The sequence below is a fragment of the Lepidothrix coronata genome, unplaced genomic scaffold, assembly GCF_001604755.1.
Source record: "Lepidothrix coronata isolate B3197 unplaced genomic scaffold, Lepidothrix_coronata-1.0 Scaffold129, whole genome shotgun sequence".
Taxonomy (NCBI): Eukaryota; Metazoa; Chordata; class Aves; order Passeriformes; family Pipridae; genus Lepidothrix; species Lepidothrix coronata.
The window spans coordinates 1,532,378-1,551,773 of record NW_016690309.1 but is presented as its reverse complement, the minus strand read 5'-3'; the positions used below and the strand labels follow the sequence as shown (position 1 = coordinate 1,551,773).

The window sequence follows — 19,396 nt, the reverse complement described above, 5'->3', positions numbered from 1 at the left end:
AAAAGTTTTTCTCTCTAAAATTTCCCTGTATTTTTGAATGGTAAAATATTAATTATCTGAGAAGGGACATCATGAGAAAGCATGCCAGCCATGTGCTTTACAAGACAAAGCTTTTAAATAGAAGTGTAATTATTCAGCAGGGGAGTAGGTGAAGAAGGATTTAACAAGTGTTGATGCTGCTAAGACACTACAGGGAAAAAAAAATACAACATCCCAGACGTTCAGCACAAAACCAAACTGGTCAGAGATGGGAGATAACCAGAGAAAATGGTATTTTCTGACTACCACAAGCTGAAAATTGTGTGAAAAAGCAGCCCTGGAGCTCTCATGTTTGGGAATGCAACACAGATGGCAAATGCACCATCTATATCTTCCCACCACTTCCTTGCACTTTGACAGCTCTATTTGGACAGAACAGTGGCAAAATTAATGGAATACATGGATTATGGAAAGCAAGCAAGGAATCACAGATATCTGTGAGCTACATTTTGGAAACCACTGCCTCCAACAGGCTCTAGGTAATCCATTTCAACCTCTCCTAAAGAAAAAGGTTTCACTGTAAAGTGACACATAGGAATGGCAGTAAAAGTAAGATGAGGAGTGGAAGGTCCCCACCTTAAAAAATTAATACCCAAAGGAAGAAGAAGAAGAAGTAGTAGTTTTAGTTAGAAACCGTTCTGGCTGGAGCAGAAAAACTCAAAGCAGCAGAACTGCAGTCCCAAGTTTCCCCTGGTAACTTCCAACTCCCTGGTAAGTTCCAACTTCTTCGGGTAACTTGAAATCCCACCACCTTTCTTTCCCGCTTGACAACGTCACACTCCAAAGCTTCTACAGCTCCGTTCCTGGTACAACCTGAGGGCCTTGAATTGCATCCCTCAGAATAAACAGGATTTTGTCAGTAAGGTGCTGAAGCCTCTGGGCAGAAGAGCTGCTAGTTCTCCCCAGTCCTGCCAGGAATGCCCTGGGATTGGTTGTTTGCAGTGCCTGGTCTGCAGGCACGTTGCTGTTCAGAGCTCTGAAGCCTCGAACAATGCTTCATGTTCTGTGTAACGTTACAGCCTGGTTCTTTATTAGGAAGTTTCCTTCCAGCTACTGAAGTATGTTTAGGAATACATCTTGTTCCTATGGAAATCAGGGAGCATTCTGCCCTTGCCTCCAAACAGAGCAGGAACAGACTCCCTGTCTGCAACATCAGACATCCTGGCATGAAGTGAGAAAATCGGGTGGGCCTGCTAAGCCTCACTAGTGAGGAAAGGTCAGCCTGCAAACCCAGGGACTCTGGAGGAGGAGCTGGCAGGCTGCTGGGGCTGCTGCACATGCAGAGGTGAGGCTTTTCCTTGCCTTATTCCCTGGGAACATCACACATCTGCACCCGGGCTTCCCTTGCACAGCCAGGCAGAGCGTTATCTCCCACAAAAACCCAGCCTGGGCAAAGCAGCTGTGCTGTCCAAGCAAAGCTGTGCCACGGCAGCTGAAGGGAAAAGGCAGTGCAGAATCACTGCTTCAGGTGCTGCTCCACTCCATCAGTGCTCTGAGCAACAAACAGAAGAGCAAGTCCCTTGAATTTACAAGTAGTTTCAGCTGATGTCTCTTTTCACCTGTTTTTGCAAGTAGAAAACACGTCCAGGTCCAAAACTCCCAAAGGGACAAGAGAGTTTGTGCCTGTGAACTTGCAGGGGTGTAACACGAGGCATCTTAGAGATGTCTCTTTATTCCCTCTGGAATAAATCTTTTAAAACACTGATTTTTGGGGGGTTCTTCTCAAAGTTGGGCCTTAAAAGTCTAAGTAGTTTTGAAATTACTGTACACAGTTTCATTAAAAATATGGTGAGCGAATCAAAGGTCAGAAAGGAGCTTTTCTATACCTTCACATCTAAGAAACCTCACTTTTTCAAAAGTTTAAAATGACTGAAACAGAAGAGTTTTACTTTACCACTCATATACAAAAATACATTCTCTGTTTTATATAAGTGTAGCAGTCAAATTCTGGTGAAAGATGGAAGTAAATCTACCAGATATAAGAGAAAAGATCACTTTAAAAGTCAGTTTTCATCTGTAAACCTTTCCTAGGAAACAACCCTGCCTCAATCTAAAAGACTGTTTTATCAGAAAGCACCAGTATTGATTAGTAGAGTGATTTTGAAATTAAGACCAAACAAAAAAATAACATAGCTGAACCAAGCACAGCACATTTTGAAGTGTAAACTCTTTGTAGTAGTTTATGAAGAACATAATAGAGCTCCCAACTGGAATAACACCAAAACAGCTCTCATACCTTCCTAACATCATTACTCACTCCTGTCAAATGAAACTGTGTATTTTATAAGCTCAAAAAGTATACCTGGAAACTTATCTGCCCTTCTCCCTCCTAAAAACACTGGGGAAAAAAAAAAAGGAGAGAAAAAGAAAATCAAGATGCCACTTTGGATATTTAGTGCTGGTTTTTGCTCTCCTCCTGTTGCCAATAGGTCTATTTTAAATTCGCAGCTGCCTTATTTTTACATCCAGAAAGCCAGTACATTCAACCTGATAGCAAACAGGTGTTCAGGAAAAGCAGGAATGAGCCATTCTTTATTCCCAAGTCCTTGGAGTACAGATCTGGGAACTTTTTGCTCTGAAAGCTGTTTTCTTCAAATATACTCAGTAAAAGGAGTGTTAAGGAACCAGCACCGGAGACAACTCCTGCTTTACGTCCTCCCACTGATCTGCAACCACCTCAGTGCCTCTCAGACTGTAACTGGGGATCATACAAAAATCCCAGTGACCAACACAGGAAAAATGTTGGCTATAATTCCATGTTCTTGTGCTGCACTGACATTTTTCTGCTCCGGCAGAGATCTGTCTGGGCACAATGTATGCACAGGGCAAGACTCTGCCCTGGAGATCCTACACTCCAAACAAGCAACACTGAGTGATGAGAAATAAGAGGAAAGATGACCAGGGAAAAGTTAAAATAGAGGGACAAAGTGGCTTGTCCAGAGTAGATCACTTACAAAGAAAGGAGCTCAACCCCCTCCACTAAATATTGGTCCTGCATCTTACTCATCCCAGTTGAGGGACTTCCAACACCACAGAAACAAACAATATTAAGCTTATTGCCCCAGGAGAGCAAAGTATGAGCAACAGGCAGCATGAGCAATAGGTAGTACCTTGAATATAAGCACCACCAGAAGCATTTTTGTTTATGAAAATCAGTGTAAATTATAGCCAAGTTACTTTGCTGTAATGCTGGGTAAAATACAATGTAAACCAATATAATCATCCGTATCTGCAGATTTAGCCTTCATGTCTATGTACTTTTTTCCACTCCCTCAAACAGAACACCTTTATCACTGACAGCTCATATACTCAGCAGCCTTCTTACAACCTTAAGTGATTTTTGTTCTGAAGAATATCTCTAGAAGTAATGAGGGTTTCTTAGGAATTATCTTTCTTACTGCCAGTTATCAGTCTTAAAAAATAAAATTAAGATTAGTGTTTCTTTTCCCTCATGGCAACCAGGGTCTGAGAATTGAACTGGAATATCTGTTTTTCTTAATAGCACCTGTAATAAAAGACTGAGCTTTACAGATGATGTAAAGCACAGAGTAAAGCCTAGATAGATCACTTCCCTCTCCACCTGTATTGACTGTGCAGCACTAAGTAGTAAAAAATTAATCATTCAGTATGGAAATTTAAGTCCATGACAGCCAAAGGAGACAAGATGCTGACTAAGATTTCTTTCTTTCTCTTCATGGGATTGTGGTGGAACCACTTCACTGGGAACTAATGGCTGTTAATGGCCCTCAACCCACAAGTAGTATTTTTGGACAGATGTCTCGCTCTCAAGTTGCTAAAAACCAGAATACAAAAGTCAAGGTCACGGGCCTTGATTGTTTAGGATGTTTAGGTAAAAGCTTGAAGTATGATTTGCCTACTCTAATGCATCTGGAACAAGGCATGTTTTAGCACTTTGCTGGACTGAGCTGAGCCAGGGAGAGACTCTTTCTCACACTATGAGAGACAGTTATTTTATAAAAGCTTATTCACTTGAAAGGAGTGTTTCGAGAGAGAAGCAAGATGTGTGCTTCATACTGAGGTTCCCCTACTATTATAACTTCCTACTCCTGTAATCTAAACCAGTCACAACTGAACATCTCAGGCAGTATATTAGTTTGGAACTGTATATTCTCAAACATTTCTTACACACAGTGCTTCTCAACAGAACACTATAGATTAAAATGTTTCTTGCAAAACTAGGCAAATTGGTAGAACAGTTTCAGATGTTCAACCTAACATACAGTTCAGTTAAAAGTGGGTGTTTGCTTGCTCTCAAGAAGCACTTAAGTCCCTCTCCTGTTGCAATGCTAAGGCAAGTGATCGAGACTGTCATTCAGTTTTACAGTCTTGTCTTTCTTTACTCTTGCATCTTTTCACTTTTTGCAGTAGATATTCCTACAAATTTCAGACTCTCCTTTTGACCTGACTCTGATGAAGATAACCCAGGAGAGCAGTGACTGGTAGTTAGCAAAAATGGGATTAGAACCACTGTTTTCAGCTGGGTGATAACAGCACACATTATCTGAAGAGCCAGCTGGGCTGAGTTAAATAAAGACTGGAGTTAAGAAGGGGAATTTTCACCTATACCATCGGGGAAATGGGATGGATAGGATACGTTTACTCTTGAAACAGAAAATAATATACTCATAGGGTCAGTTTTAACAGTGTTCAATCTTAGACCAAGTGTTTTGTTTGATTAGCTCAGAGCACAGGTACAGGGGAGCAATGTTGAGCAGGGTGAGATATGAAGAACTTAAGAGACCTGTCAAGGTCACAGCCCGGGAAGGTGACAGAGTCACACAATAACTCACTGCTGATCCCCAGCTCTGCTGTAGCAATAAAGCTGCAATACAGTGCTCCCCAAAGGCTTCTGTGCTACTGAATGATACACAAACAAAAAGACAGCAAACATCACACTCTTTTAGTGTCTTAAGGAGTGCTCTGAACAAGAGACAAGTCAAACCACGTCTTAGTCTGAGCTCTATAGCTAAAGGAGGCAAGGCATCAAAGCAAGCACTAAGAAATCTTGTATCACTCACACACTTGCTTAATCCCATTCATGTACCGTTAATTAAGTCTGGGGAAATAATTGAGCGTTAGAGGAAAACCGAACTGGGGTCACAGGATCACACAGGGTTTATTTGTCTGTTTTCCTCCTCGGTGACAAAACACGACACTACTACAAACAAGCCTCATGAAAAGAAAATAAATAAATAAATAAATCGGGCAAACGGATAACCCCGAAGGTTCCGAGGGGTCCCGTTGTCATGGAAACAAGTCACCGCTAATGAGCTTTCCGAGGCACCAGTGATTAATACCTGAGCCCCGTAAATAAATATTGATCCAAAACGCAAACACACACATAATCAACCCGCTGCCAGCAGCCCGGAGGAGGGCAAACAAGCAGGACAAGCCATCCCGGTCCACCGGGATGCACAACACCGCCCCGGCCCCGGGAGCACACAAAGTTTCCCAAACGCGGATGCGCGGGGTGGGGGAGAGACGGCGGCGGCCGCGCATCCCATCGCGGGCTGGGGGCTCTCCTCCCTTCCAGGGGCTCTCCTCCCGTCCAGAGGCTCTGCTCCCTTCCAGGGGCTCTGCTCCGCTCCGGGAACCGGGCACGGCACCCGCAGGTCTCCGACGATCCGCCACAAGCCCCGCACAAACCCGCGCCTGACCTTGCGCTGAGTCGCTCCCCGGGCACAGCCACTTCTCCCAACAGTTGCACGGCAAACCCCCGAAGGATTCGGCTCCGGCGGTGCTGCTGTGAGCCTGTGCCTGTTCCTCTCGGGTGCTTCAGCCCCGGCACCGATGCACAGGAGCCGCCGCCGCCACCTCCTTCCCCATCTCGCCGCTCTGCGGCTCCCCCACCCATCCCCTCCTGTCCCCGCCCGCTTCCCCACCTTCTCCCTTCCTCCCCCCGCCTCCGCTCCAACCAGCTGCTCTCCCTCCACCTGGGCCGGCTCTCCAGGTGCCTCCCTCTCCCACGCGTGTCCCTTTCCAGCAGCTGGATTCGCCGCTTCTCCCTTGCCCCGCACGAGAACTTCCCCGGGCCCCGGCGCTCCTCTCCCGCAGGGAGCGGGATGCTCTGCTCGGGACATCGCTGCCCGGAGCCCTGCCCGGCCCGGGGAAGGGCAGAGCCGCCCGGAGGTGGCCACTCGCCTTGGGAAAGCCCGGCGGCGTCCTCCGGGGCTGGGGGGTATCGGCAGCGCTGGCGGCATCACCGCTGGAGGTGAAACCTGGGGGGGGCGCGGGGCGCACCCCCTGCCCTCTTCCTCTCCTCCTCCTCCTCCTCTTTCGGGGCTTCCCGGGGAGGTTCGCGCTGCTCGGGCTCTGCCGGCACTGCGCGGCCGCTCCCCGCCCTCCTGAGGGGGCTGGAGGGATGGAAGGAGGGATGGAAGGAGGGATGGAGGTAGCGGGGAGCTGGCAGGGCAGGTGCGGGAGCCGTGCGGGGCCCGCGGATCGCCCTCCCCGGCCACGCTGGTCCCTGTCACCGGCGAGCGGGTGGCTGAGCCAGGAGGCGACAGTGCGGCTGGTCCCCGTGCCCAGCTGTCCCCGCCCGGGGGTCCCAGCGGGAACACCGACCCGCGCCCGCCCCGCTCTCCTTCTTACCCCCCCTCAGCCCCCACATCGCTACGACGGCACCGGGGATTAACCCGTACTTTCAATTTTAAGAGCATTATATTAATAAACAGCGCTTCGGCGATTTTAAATTACTCTGGGAGCACCCAGCAGCCCAGTAAGAAACGATCCCCGCCAGGGACGCTTTAATCGGAGGGATCAGAGAGCTGAACGCCCTCCTGGCTCCGGGTTCCTTGGGAAAACGCCCTTCGGGAGAGCCGGGGCTGCCCTGCCCTCCCCGCACCTGCCCGTCCGTCCCGCACGAGTGCGGGAGCGGGGGAAGGAGGGAGGGAGGGAGGGAGGGAGGTGTGAGCACCGCGGGCATCCCCGGGCTCAGCCCGGGAGCGGCCCCAGAGCCCGAGTTCCGCGTTCTCAGCACAGACTAAAGCAGCCCCGGCTAGGCGAGGGCTGTCCGTCCAGCTGCAGTTTAGGCACGGGACTAAGCGCACGCCTTGGAGCGGTGGAAACCTGGAGGGGTTTTTTTTAAGCCGTGACGCCAAGACACACGCACGGGCAGAGCAACGCCAGCCCTCCCGGCTCCGCGCTCAGAGAGGACTCTGAAGCTCGTCTGCGCACCCGGTGGTCCCCGGCTGCTGCAGCAGCAGAGCCTGCCCCTCCAGACTAACACTGAGATGGGAACACGCTGATTTGGACGCTGATTTGGACGCTGATTCGTACAACGATTTGCGGGTTCGCCTCTCAAAAAACACGGCCAAAGCTTCCCCTTCTCCCCCTCCCTCCCTTTGCTTCACAGCCCCGTAGCCCAACAGGTGGTTGTGACCTCAGAGAAGGTCTAAACCAATCCAAGTAACGTCTATAAATGACCTCTCTCCTGAATTCAAATTCTAATAAAAACCTGGTTTTCATTTACATTTTAATGCAGAAATCATGCAAAGCAGGGAGCTCCACAGACACTGGTGCAAGTGTGATGACTCATGCCCACCACATGTACATTATTTATTGTCTGAGGATGGAACTATGTTTAAATTAGACTGCTTGATAACAAAATCTGGATGTTCTGAACTGCTTCCCTATAATTACATTCTGGAGGAAGTAAAGCATCATTTCTTAACCCTACTCTCTCTCCCTGACACGTTTTAACTCGGAATCTTGCTTGAAAATCCATGTTTTGAATATTGAAGCAGGTGAGCTGCACTTTCTGCACAGGCCCTGCACATGGAAAGGAACCATCCCAGAGCTACTTCTTGGATCAGGCAGGAATACAAACTGTGACTTTCTCCACATTAATAAACTTAGCCAGTTGTTTAAAAGCCATAAATTTCAAACAGAAATGAAGGTCCCCTGTCAGCTTGTGCCAATTCCTCCTCCTGGGATGTCTCATTACTCAGCCACGTAAAACTAGGCTACGCTGTCCCATTGGGGCTCATTCTGCTACAGACACCAAATAAAACTCCTTGTGGCTGTTATTTTTCCCTAAAATAATCACAGAGCAGAGAAATGGTGGACCACCAATTCATCTGTTTCTCTCTTTCTTATAATTCTGTAGCACTGCTGATTCCTGTGTTTCACTGAATCCTGGGAGTACAAGGGCAATGATCTGTTCTGTTCCCTGTTCTTCATTTGTGGGTTTGTGGTTGGTTTTTTTTTTCTTTTTAAGCAGATGGTATCAAGGAAGCTCTTCCCCCACATACACAAAGATTCAAAGCCATTCTTGTGAGGTGCTCAGGATTAAGCTACTCCTTTTTTCTGTGCTTCTCTTTCTATTTGAGTGACAAACTCTCACCCTCATCCATTTATATTGTTGAGTGACCAAAGGAAAAGCTATGAAAGTCTTCTTTCAATCTGACACAAATGATCCTGTGTTATCCATGCCTGTTTCCCGAGGAGCAGACGTTTTTCCAGTGGATATATGTGTGAAGGGAAAAGAGCAGGAGGGAGGGTGTTTATTTTTGTTTGACTTTTTGGAGGAAAGAAAGAGAGAAACGCTGGACTTTTAGTGGTTTTAGAGCTTTCAATTGGCTTTTGGTGAGATCCCAAACCCACAGGGCTGAAATGCAACAAACAGTAATAGGAAATGCAAATTAGGACAAGAAATTAAAATTAAATCCTGATCGGTGACTCTGTCATCCCATGCTTATGCCAGATACACCAACCAAATGCTTGTGTCCCAACAGCCTCATCATCATCTGCTTGATGTTTTATGGCTCTTTTGCAGTAAATATAAAATAAAACTGGTCTTATATTTCAGGCAGTTAGTAGACACCTCTTGTGTTTTTGAAATAGTTGCAATCTTCCTGCTCTAGCACTCCTCTCTCATAATAAAAGCAGTTTAAAATCATGACTTTTCTCACAGTGTAAACTTGAAGTACATAGCTTGGAGAGTGACACCAAACAGAAAATGAGTGATTTATCCATCACTCTGGTTTAAACCAGTGCTGGAACTGGTATTAGGACCAGGTGTGCTGAGCGTGGCAGTGCTCCAGATCAAACCTATACTACTTCAAGGTTTTGAATTTAAAGCTTTATATAAAAATACAAAAGATGGTTAGAACAAAGCAGCGATTGCTTGTGTAATTGTGGTATAAAGAAGCTTTGGATGGGAACCTCCTTTGGGCCTTGGGATGATGCCACAGTAAATAATATAATTGTAAACAAGACCATAAAGCCACTATTCAAAGAATCCCCTTTTCTCCCCTCTGAAGTCAGTTGTGAACTATTTTGCAGTTCACAACATCTGAGTAGCTAATTTCCTATTTTAGCCCTTACAGGGCAGCTCTGCTGGCTCCCAAAACTAGCTTTGCTCCCACAGAAAGTCCCACTGACTTCAGCAAGGACAAGATTCCACCTTGGGCTGTACAGAACAGAGTCTGTGCTGAAACAACCCTGTCACAGGCCAAATGCTCTAAGAATTTACGTGCATGAGTTACACACAAAGATAAGCACGGGTCTAAGCCTTTGTGGGACCCCAAATTTCTCAGGTTTCCATCACCAAAGGTTGTGCTTTGCCAAAGCCAACAAGGCCATGTTGTTCCATCCTTGGAATTCCACACACTTTCACCTTCTGTATAACTGTTAACATCCAGTTTTTCCTAGGCAAGGTCAGGAAATCTTAATAATGCATTATAAGCACGGAAGGAACAGCACACCTCAGTATCAGGTTCATTTTTGAAATGGCTGATTCACCTTTTAATATTTTTCTATAGTTTTCATTGGACTATTATGATATGAAACACACACTCTTCCCACATACTATTCAGAAAAGAGAGTTTTAAGTATTGTCTCAGTCATCTGTCATAGCTCAATTTTAAATATTATCTAGGGAGAACCTGCATGGATTTTCCCCTCTGGGAGGGCTCTGCCTGCTAACAAGGTGCACCAAAGGCATTAGACCCTTCCAGATGAGAAGTGTTGACATCTGGAGGGAATTAACAATCCCAGTGCTGACTGCAAACAGGGCAGTCCAAACTCAGGTGGTTTGGACACGGCCCTGGCTACCACATGGTCCTCTAAAATTGCCAGAGATGGTTTTCAGAACTAAATGTCAAGGAAATGAGTCAGGGACAAGCTTTACTGTGCTCTCCAGGCTGTAGATGTGGATATAAATATCTATGTTTCATTTGGAAGGAAAAAAAGGATGTTTAAAAAGTGGATGAGAACCAAGATACCTCTATAGACATTGTTGGAGCCACGAGTTTGAAAAGAACAAGCTACAACATAAATACTAAATACATTAAATGTATTGTTTGCATCAGCTGGGGTTTCCAAAAAGAAAAAAGGAAAACAAGAGAGACAAACCAGTAGTTACTTATGGCAGTGCAAGGACTTCTAGCTGTGTGATTTATGCACACACACAGGCACATGCAGACAAATATATATTGACTTTCAAGCCCAATCCAGGGAAGCAGAGTGGGTCACAAGCAGAGGTGCCTCTCCCATGGCAGCCCATGGTAAAAGCTTGTACCAACAAAGCCACCCCAGAACACACAGCAGTGTGTGGGATTGGCATTAATCCTGTTATCAGGGAGGGAAGGACAGTCACTCCTCCTCCCACAGAGCAGCCTACTGTGAGTTCAGGATGCTCTCTCCTCCCTTGGATGCCCGAGCAAGCCAGACTGCAGCACCTCTCTCCCACTCACACACACTCCTGCAGCTGCTGCTCGGGAGGGAGACACTCGAAGGCAGCTATTTTTGTGTGAGCAAATGAAAATTAGGAGTTATTTCTCTGTGTAGACAGTGGGTTATGCCCCAACAGCCAACATTTAAAACCCATTAACACTTATCACAGAAATGTTACACCAGGGGGTGTAACACTGTCCCTCACCAGCTCAGCGAGGCCATCCCCAGCTTCTCTTTCCCCGCTTATCCTTTAGATCCTTTTTGCTCTTTCCCTTTCTCTGATTGCCTGGGAGAAAAAGTAGGATTGTTCCCAAAAGGTTAACAGGTAACAAGGCTGTTACCATGCACTTGTAAAGCAGAGAGTGCAGAGCTGGAGTAGAGTTCCTGCCTGACATTAAAAGCTAAAGGACCTTTACAGTTCTCTGTGAAAAGACAACCCACCCTTCTGAATCATTCTGTGCAAGGCAGAGAAGTTATCAGTTCAAAAACATTCAGAGTTGGATGGGACTGTATAACTTTGTGTTGGTGGAGGGAGGAAGTGGAAAGAAAGAGAGAGGATTTGGCTCTCCAAAATCCAAGTGGATCTTTGTGGCCACAGTGTCCAGCCAAACCCTCCAGCTACGAAAAAAAAAAGAAAAAAAGTTGATGCAGCTAGATGCAGCCTTTGGAGCTGGATGTGGAATCCTCAATAAGAGAAAAAAAAAAAAGTGATGGAAGAACAATTGCAATGGAAGTAGATTTATGCAAACCAAATGGGAAGTGTGAAGGGAAAAGAGAGCAAACGCTGGGACGAGTTTTATGTTCTCCACAATTTACTGCTTAAATTATTGTACAATGCATATCAGCTAATAGTTTTTCCCCAAGTTCAATTTTGTCACTGTTCACTTTCTGTCAGAGATTATTACACAGAGCTGGATTGTTGAACAGTGGCTACATTTCATTCCTAATATGGCTGCACTTCAGGGGAGGGATTGTTACTGCTGAATTGTCTCAGCTTTTAAAGGAGTCCGAGGTCCTTGACGTGGAAGGAGCTCCACAGATGTGTGATGAGTGTATTTTACTGGGAAATACTCCACCAAACCTAACCATTGGGGTGGCTTTCCTTGTAGTTACAGCACAAGGTTCTTGGCAATAATTTATTTGTTTTGACTCTCTGGGTACCCTTGACAAGTGGAACGTGTTTTAGTTTAGCTCTCCACAACATAAACACAAAAATATCTGCTCTCCCAGATGCGCCGGGGAACGTATTGTTTGTAAAGTATTTTAAGGTTCTCCAAAGGAGAAGGAATTTGTATTGTTGTATTTTGCTTACTAGAAACCAGCAAGAGCTTTTCCACAGCTCGTTCTGTCGCTGCCTGCTCACATCAGGGGGTTGGGAGGGTGGGACACGTGGAGACACGTGGCACTGACTCATGCTCACGTTTGCCAGCATAAATGACCTTTCCAGGATAGATTGTTTAGGATTTTGATGGCAATATAGGTTAACTTTGGGTTCACTGGTCCCTTCCAGTCCTCTTACAGCTGTAGGACATTTAAGGATCTGGCCCAACGAGGGAGAAAAGGAAGGCTGCTTTTCTAAGGTTTTATTTTGATGGCTGCACGAAATGAGATTTCCCCCTAATCCCCCGTGTAATTCATTCCCATAATCTCTTTGTAGGCACATCAATTTAATCCTTGTTATTACAGGGAGGACCTAAAACATTGCAAGGGTCAAACCATACCATAACACAGCAGGGGCCAAGATGTTGGGTCTGCCTACACTTTATATATAATAAAGATTTACATCATTTAGATCTTAGCACTTTACTGGAAATATTCCTTGCAGTGAGTATTCACAGAAAATTTAAAAAAAGGGAGGGGAAAAACAAAAAAAGAGAGAAAGTATTTGAATGAGAAACATGCAGTGCAACACTGAGCCAGGCCAGCAAAGAGTTTTTTCTGCTGCATGGTAATGAACTGCAAAAGCTGGGGGAAAGGGTTTTTAATGTCAGTGGAACCCAGAGATGGAAGCACAGTTTGCAGAGTTGTTTATGGTTTCCTTTATATTCAACTCCATGGATTCTGTTGGTGCAGAGCAGACACACAGAGGAAATAATCTATTAAACCCTAATGTAAATAGGTTTCTCCTGCACAATATTCCAAGGTCTCAGGTTTTAGATTGCCATCCTTGGGCTGGGATTTGCATAATGTTAATGTGCCTTTGCTGTTCAATGGGCACGGTTTATAATCAAAATCCCCTGTGTATAATAACTGATTACATCCAGGACAGAGTATTCCATCCTCCTGCTTAGGATTTCTTACTGATAGACTGGAAAAGGAAATTTTTAACTCCACTGTAAAATCCTTCTCCTGCCTGAAATGGAAACTGGGATGGTCCCCTCCCCCATGATGGGATGTTTGTCCCCCACTGTGCTGCTGAATCCTCCTTTCTACACTTACTGCTGCAACCAGAAATACCTGTGAACACCAGGATACCAAACTGGACCACTGCTGGCACCAGGCTCTGGGTGCTTTCTAGAAAGTCTCCTGAGCTCATGCACTGTTCTCATTTCTCTGTATGCACTGTATTATACTCCCTTCAGTATTTTCTCCTTAGCAAAAGTGGACACACCAACCACAGGCAGTTTGGAGGACAGGTATTAACACGTCCTCCTGAATCATCTGTGCCCACATCCTTAAAACTACTTAAGCATCAGAGTAAAACAGCTACATATCCATGAGGATCTGGGTCAGGGATGGGTTAGAAAATGTTATCCTCACTTTGAAGTCCAACTTCAATCCAAATGTGCTTGCTCCATGCTGCTCCTGCCCTTCTTGCTTATTTATACCAGAAACCTCTTTGTTAGTGAAAGAAGCAGAAATAGGTTACTTTGATTCTCAGTCCCTAAACCACGAATTCTTGGGCCACTGTTTATTCTGAGGAAAATAATATCTTTGTGGGGGTGGCAAACCTACATTAAGACACCACATATCAGGGACAAAAAAAGGAATAAACCATGGGGACTGGTGGGTAAGCCCAGGGAGACAGCAAGTAGAGGTGACTTGACTTTTTTTTTTCAGGATGAAATACACGAAACAGTATCACTGTCTGCAAGTACTAATAACTGGCCATCTTATGTCATGATATTAAGCTTGCACTTCCATAATTTTCATAAAAATAGAGGACTGTTCTGCATGCTGCTTTGGGGGGAAATTTTAACTTCTCTTGGCTAAAGTATCTCTTTTTTCCTTCCCATCAAAGAACATACGTGGAATTTTAAGGGATGAAACAGAAAGCACCAGTTCACAGAATCCCAGGATCAGTTAGGTTGGAAAAGGCTTCCAAGACCATCAAGTCCAACCTGTGACTGATCCCCACCTTGTCAACCAGAGCAGAGCACTGGACACTTGCAAGAAAACATGTACAGATGAGTAAATAAAAAGAGGTCACAAGTATTTTCAGAGCTATTTCTCAATTATGAAGATAACATTGAAAAACATATCCTTCCCCCCTCTTCCCACTTGTCAAGAGCTTCTCAGCCTCCTGAGGATCAAAAATGAATGGGAGAGATTGTAGAATCCAGGTGGAACATAATAGTAGTAATAATAATAATAATAATAATAATAATAATAATAATAATAATAATAATAATAATAATAATAATAATAATAGGGTTTTTTTGTCACAGTTCCAATCATTTTTGTCTGACTCTTCTTGTATTTTTATAGTACTCCTGCATCTAAAAGGATATTGCTTAATCAGTGGCTGTCACTGCTTTAATTATAATAGCAATATTCACTCTACAAAGCTATGTAAATCAGGCATGCTCACATTCTAATCTAGGATTTCCACATTCCATTTATTTCCAATATTCTTAAGAATCTTGTGAGACTTATTTAAAAACTGTCTCTGTTCTCCTCTGCTGAAGAATCACATCTGTCTGGATTTGTCCTGCATATAAACCAGCCTGGCCACCTTCTCTTGGGCTGTTAGGGATGGGAACAAGGACATAAAATTTTCTGGGAAATTGTATCTACCTGCTCATTTTTGCCTTCAAAATGGTAGGAGGGGGGAAAAAAATATCACATGTCATTTTGTGCTTTTTCCTTCATGGCCAAAACTTGCCCAAAGTTTGACTGGACTCAGCAGAGCTGCCAGAGAAATATAGACTCTCTTGGTAATGCCTGCTGTGACTGGAATCAGAGGGAAGACTGAGGAAGGGCCTTTTGGGATTTGTTCAAATGGCAAACAAGAAAATAACTATCAGTAGCACATTCTAATAATAAACCTTCACGTGACCAGAATCTTTATCCAAATGCTGGCACCTTTTAATCACATGCAGTTGTGGCAATCCTTGCAGTGTTCCCACAGAGAAGATTCCCACTGGAATTAACAGGGATTTGCCTGAAAAAGGATTGAACAAGTGCAGACTCACAGCCCAGCCTGACAAGCCTTTTCTCACGACAGCATCCAGTTAAAATGAATGAAGTAACTTGCTCAGGATCACCCAGGGAAGTGATGGGAGAGGCAGAGGTAGGGCTCAGGCTACCAAGATCCTTGATGTTACAGAGTCAAAAATCCTTAGGAGACAGAAATACTGAAGAAGTGTGAGAAATGCTGCCATTAGTTGAAGTGGCTCCCAGGCAATCTGTCTGGGCTCATCAATTTACACACACACAGATATATATATATTACATATATATCACTGTCTGAGCCCTTTCTAATTACCAATGGTGTGAAACAAGGCTGTGTTCTCGCTCCTACCCTATTCACAGTCTTTTTCAGCAGGGTGCTCCAAAGGGCCACAGCAGACCTCGATGATCAGGACGGTATCTACATTCGTTACTGTACTGATGGAAGTCTATTCAATCTAAGGCGACTGAAGGCCCACACCAAGACCTTAAACCATCTTGTCCGGGAGCTGCTTTATGCTGATGACGCTGCCCTTGTTGCTCACACAGAAGCAGCTCTGCAGCGTTTAACATCCTGCTTTGCAGATGCTGCTGAGCTCTTTGGGCTGGAAGTCAGCTTGAAGAAAACAGAAGTTCTCTATCAACCTGCACCTCAGGAAGTCTTCCTTCATCCCCATATCACCATTGGCCAGTCAGAGCTCAAATCAGTCCAACAGTTTAATTACCTCGGTAGCCTCATCTCCTCAGATGGTAAGATCGACGGAGAGATAGACAACAGGTTAGCAAAGGCATACAGTGCTTTTGGAAAACTCCACAACAGAGTATGGCGTAATAAACACTTGAAGAAAAGCACCAAGATCAGTGTTTACAGAGCCATTGCGCTGTCCACTCTCTTATATGGTTCCGAATCATGGGTCATCTACCGCCACCACCTGCGACTCCTCGAACGCTTCCATCAACGCTGTCTCCGTTCAATCTTAAACATCCACTGGTCAGATGATGTGACCAATCCATCTGTTCTAGAACAGGCAGCAGTCACAAGTATTGAGGCCATGTTACTGAGAACACAGCTGTGCTGGGCAGGGCACGTCTCAAGGATGAAGGACCAACCACCCCCTCCCCAAGATCGTGCTCTGTGGTGAACTTGCCACCGGCTGCCGCAAGAGAGGAGCCCCAAAGAGGAGATACAAGGACTCCCTGAAACAACATCTCAGCCTTGCCCATATTGATCACCATAACTGGTCTGCTCTGGCCTCCAATCAGGAGGTCTGGAGACACCCCATCTATAACACTGCTGATGCCTTTGAGAGTGCACGCAGGATCTTTTCTTGAGGAAAAGACAGCGCAGAAAGAACCATGCCTTGCAGAATACACCACCTAAGGAGTCTTTCTGCTGTGCCTTTTGCAACCAGAAGTGTCTATCTCGTATTGGCCTTTTCAGCCACCAGCGTGCCTGTAACAAACGTGGGTAGAGCCCTCCCCAAATCTCCGTTCGCGAAGCCCAGCCATGATGATGATGATGATGATGATGATGATATATCACTACTGAGATATAAATCCTGCAGTACTTCTAACCTCTCTCACATGTACTATGATCAAAATGTGAGAGTATCTTATCTTCTGTAAAGGAAAATAATTAGTTCTTAACACGCCAGCTGGACTCAACCTCAGTTCTCTCCATCTACAGCAAATTCCAGCTCCCCTTGAGATCCCAGAGCAGCCCACAGATGATGCTCCTTCATATGCAGTTGGCTGGGCCTGATTTTGCCCCTTGCCCAGCTCAAACCAGTAAATTATATTCTGACTGTGACCAACCCTCCTCCTTTCTCCAGCTCACCCTGGAAGCAGATGAGGGGAGGTGACATCCCTTCTCAGCCTGGCTGAGAAAACAGCTGTTAAATCAACATATCATCAGCTGTGGTGTTAGATTGGCATGAGGGGAATGAGGAGGATGTAAGGATTTGGTCTGTTATTTATAAAATATACAGGTTTTATTGCTTGTGTTGCAAATGCCACACGGGAGTCAGTAAAACCAGGAAGAGTTTCAGAAATCTAATTTGCTTTTCATTGTGTATGCTGTTTGATTACCTTGTACCTTTCTTTCTGTTCGCAATAAAAATAGTTACTTTCCAGTCATTTTCGGTTTAGGTCTCTCTCTGGCACTCACACACCAATATAACATTTGAATTGCAAATACTGGGAGAAATATTTATTAAAGATAGTCAGTTCCTCTGGATTTTATGTATATATGCATCTATATCTTCCTAATGTTTTCAGCTGCTATGAGGGTTTATTCTGTCTTCTAGCAGATGGCTTTTAACCAGCTCTGTGTCTCTAAGTGAGGAAGAAGAGAGGAGCAGAGAAAAAAAGTCAGAAAAAAAGTACATTTAATGTACTTTCCTGGAAAACTGTTCAATCACAGTTTTTGAAAGGAACATCTGAGGACTGTGCAAGAAGTTCAATGCTCAGAGAAAGCTCCCCCGTGACTAGACACTCATTGAGACCTTGTGTGACTCCCATGCAATTTAAATGATTAAATGAATTCAGGAGGAAGATCCTATGATGGAATTGCATGCTCTCCTGTTTTTCCAGCTGCCTGCCCTTCTCCCGGCTCACCTCACCGAAAATGAGGAGATTGCTTGCTGTGCTCCATTACACTCCAAAAGGAACAAGGAAGGGTGGCTGAACAAAAAATATAAACCACACCAACACATGTCTGCAAACACTGTGATGGTGCCACCCAAATCCCTGAAGTCCAGAATACAATATACTTCCTCCACAGTGACAGCTGCTCATGGGAACAGCACAAGAGGAACAAAAAAACCCCCCACATCCCCAACATGCAGCAGAACAAATCCACACAGGCCACTGGGAAAGGCAAATTGGGTAAGTCCCCTGTGGGAAAAACAGTTTTCACAAGCTTCTTCCACGGAGAACATGAAGTGTTTTCCCACTGGTGCAGGCACTGTTAACCTTTCCTGCAAAGGAACCAGGGCCACATTGAATTTTCACTCCCTTGAGCTGGAGTTGCAGAAATCTGTGGGGCTGTGTGGGTGCAAACAAAGGGAAAGGTCCCCTGATCATACTGAGACATCATGGCACAGAAATAAGAGCTAAAAGTCTCATCTTTCTGCTCATCTTTACAAGCTGCACTTCAAAACCACTTTTATTTGCTCCCCAGGAGATGCTATTTCTTCTGGAAGCCTTTATATACTTCTACATGTGATTTGTGTCTGTCCAGAGGGTCTGTCTTATCTTTAACTGAAGCCAGTTGGAGATGCACTAATCTGGCATAAACTTAGGGGTTTTCTCACTTCCATAAATTCAGGATTATGGTGGCATTGCCTGTGACGTGGCCTGGCAGTGAAACCACATAAGACACAGGCCATATATCTATATAACTCCATATAGAACTATACCAGGGCAGTGAAGATCCCCAGCCATCCTTCCCCACTCTGTGACCCTCCTTCAGCCTTGGTCACCAGCAGCTTGGCTCTCTGATTTCAGCAAACATACTTGTGATAGATATTAACATAAATAACATCAGAATAACGCCCCTTAATTACTCTCCCTGCCTATATTTTCCTTCTACTCCTTTGACAAAGAGATTCTGGCTTTTTCTTTTTCCTTAAATAAGCTGATAAAACGTTGTCAGTTCAGGCACTTTGTGCTTGATGAGCTGTAAACTTAAGATGGAAGGGGTCAAGAATCCAGATTTTGTCTTAATGTGTGTAGATCCACGTGTCCCAGTGATATAACACAACACAGATCCATTGCTCTCAGCCAGTGCCTTGAGAAAGGACTTCCTAATTTCAAACCCAACAGACTGTGCTCCTTCCACTGAAATCCAGGAGGATACTGGTTTGAACAATTGCAGGATATAGGGCTTGACAAGTGTTATTTTAGCAGTAGGATACCCCATTCTCCCACTATTGCTGCATTCATAAACTGAAAGCAATATTTTCAGTGTTACTTGCAGACTAAATCATGATAGATGTTTTAATTTTGAGGTTGCTGTGCTGAATTGAGTCATTAATAGGATTTTCCCCCTCTCTGTCTCCCCTAAACAATGTCCCTATTTTCCCTTCACAATAAGTCTCCTGACTGCATTTTCAACAACGCCAGGAAGAAGGGAGCTTCTATCCTTCATTACAAAATGCATTTTTAAGGTTAATTTCTTTCCTTTTTATAGGACATGCACATATAATTCTGTTGAAACCCTATTTGAGCCTGGAAAGAGCCAATTACTAATGTAGAATCAGCAGGG

General features: G+C 44.8%; 1 protein-coding gene across 25 annotated transcripts in view; it reads right to left on the bottom strand.

The window, feature by feature from the left end:
- Positions 1 to 19,396, bottom strand: part of KIAA1644 (KIAA1644 ortholog) — a 236,596-nt gene that overhangs the window by 67,711 nt on the left and 149,489 nt on the right. Inside the window, exon 1 of one of the 25 annotated variants that reach the window (XM_017826665.1) lies at positions 5,994 to 6,020. The exons of 23 other annotated variants lie outside the window; for them this stretch is intronic. The gene's annotated coding sequence lies outside the window, so the exon portion shown is untranslated. Of the gene's footprint in view, positions 1 to 5,717; positions 5,895 to 5,993; positions 6,021 to 19,396 lie in introns of those variants that run through there. One more of the 25 variants, XM_017826664.1, reaches the window with a different exon arrangement.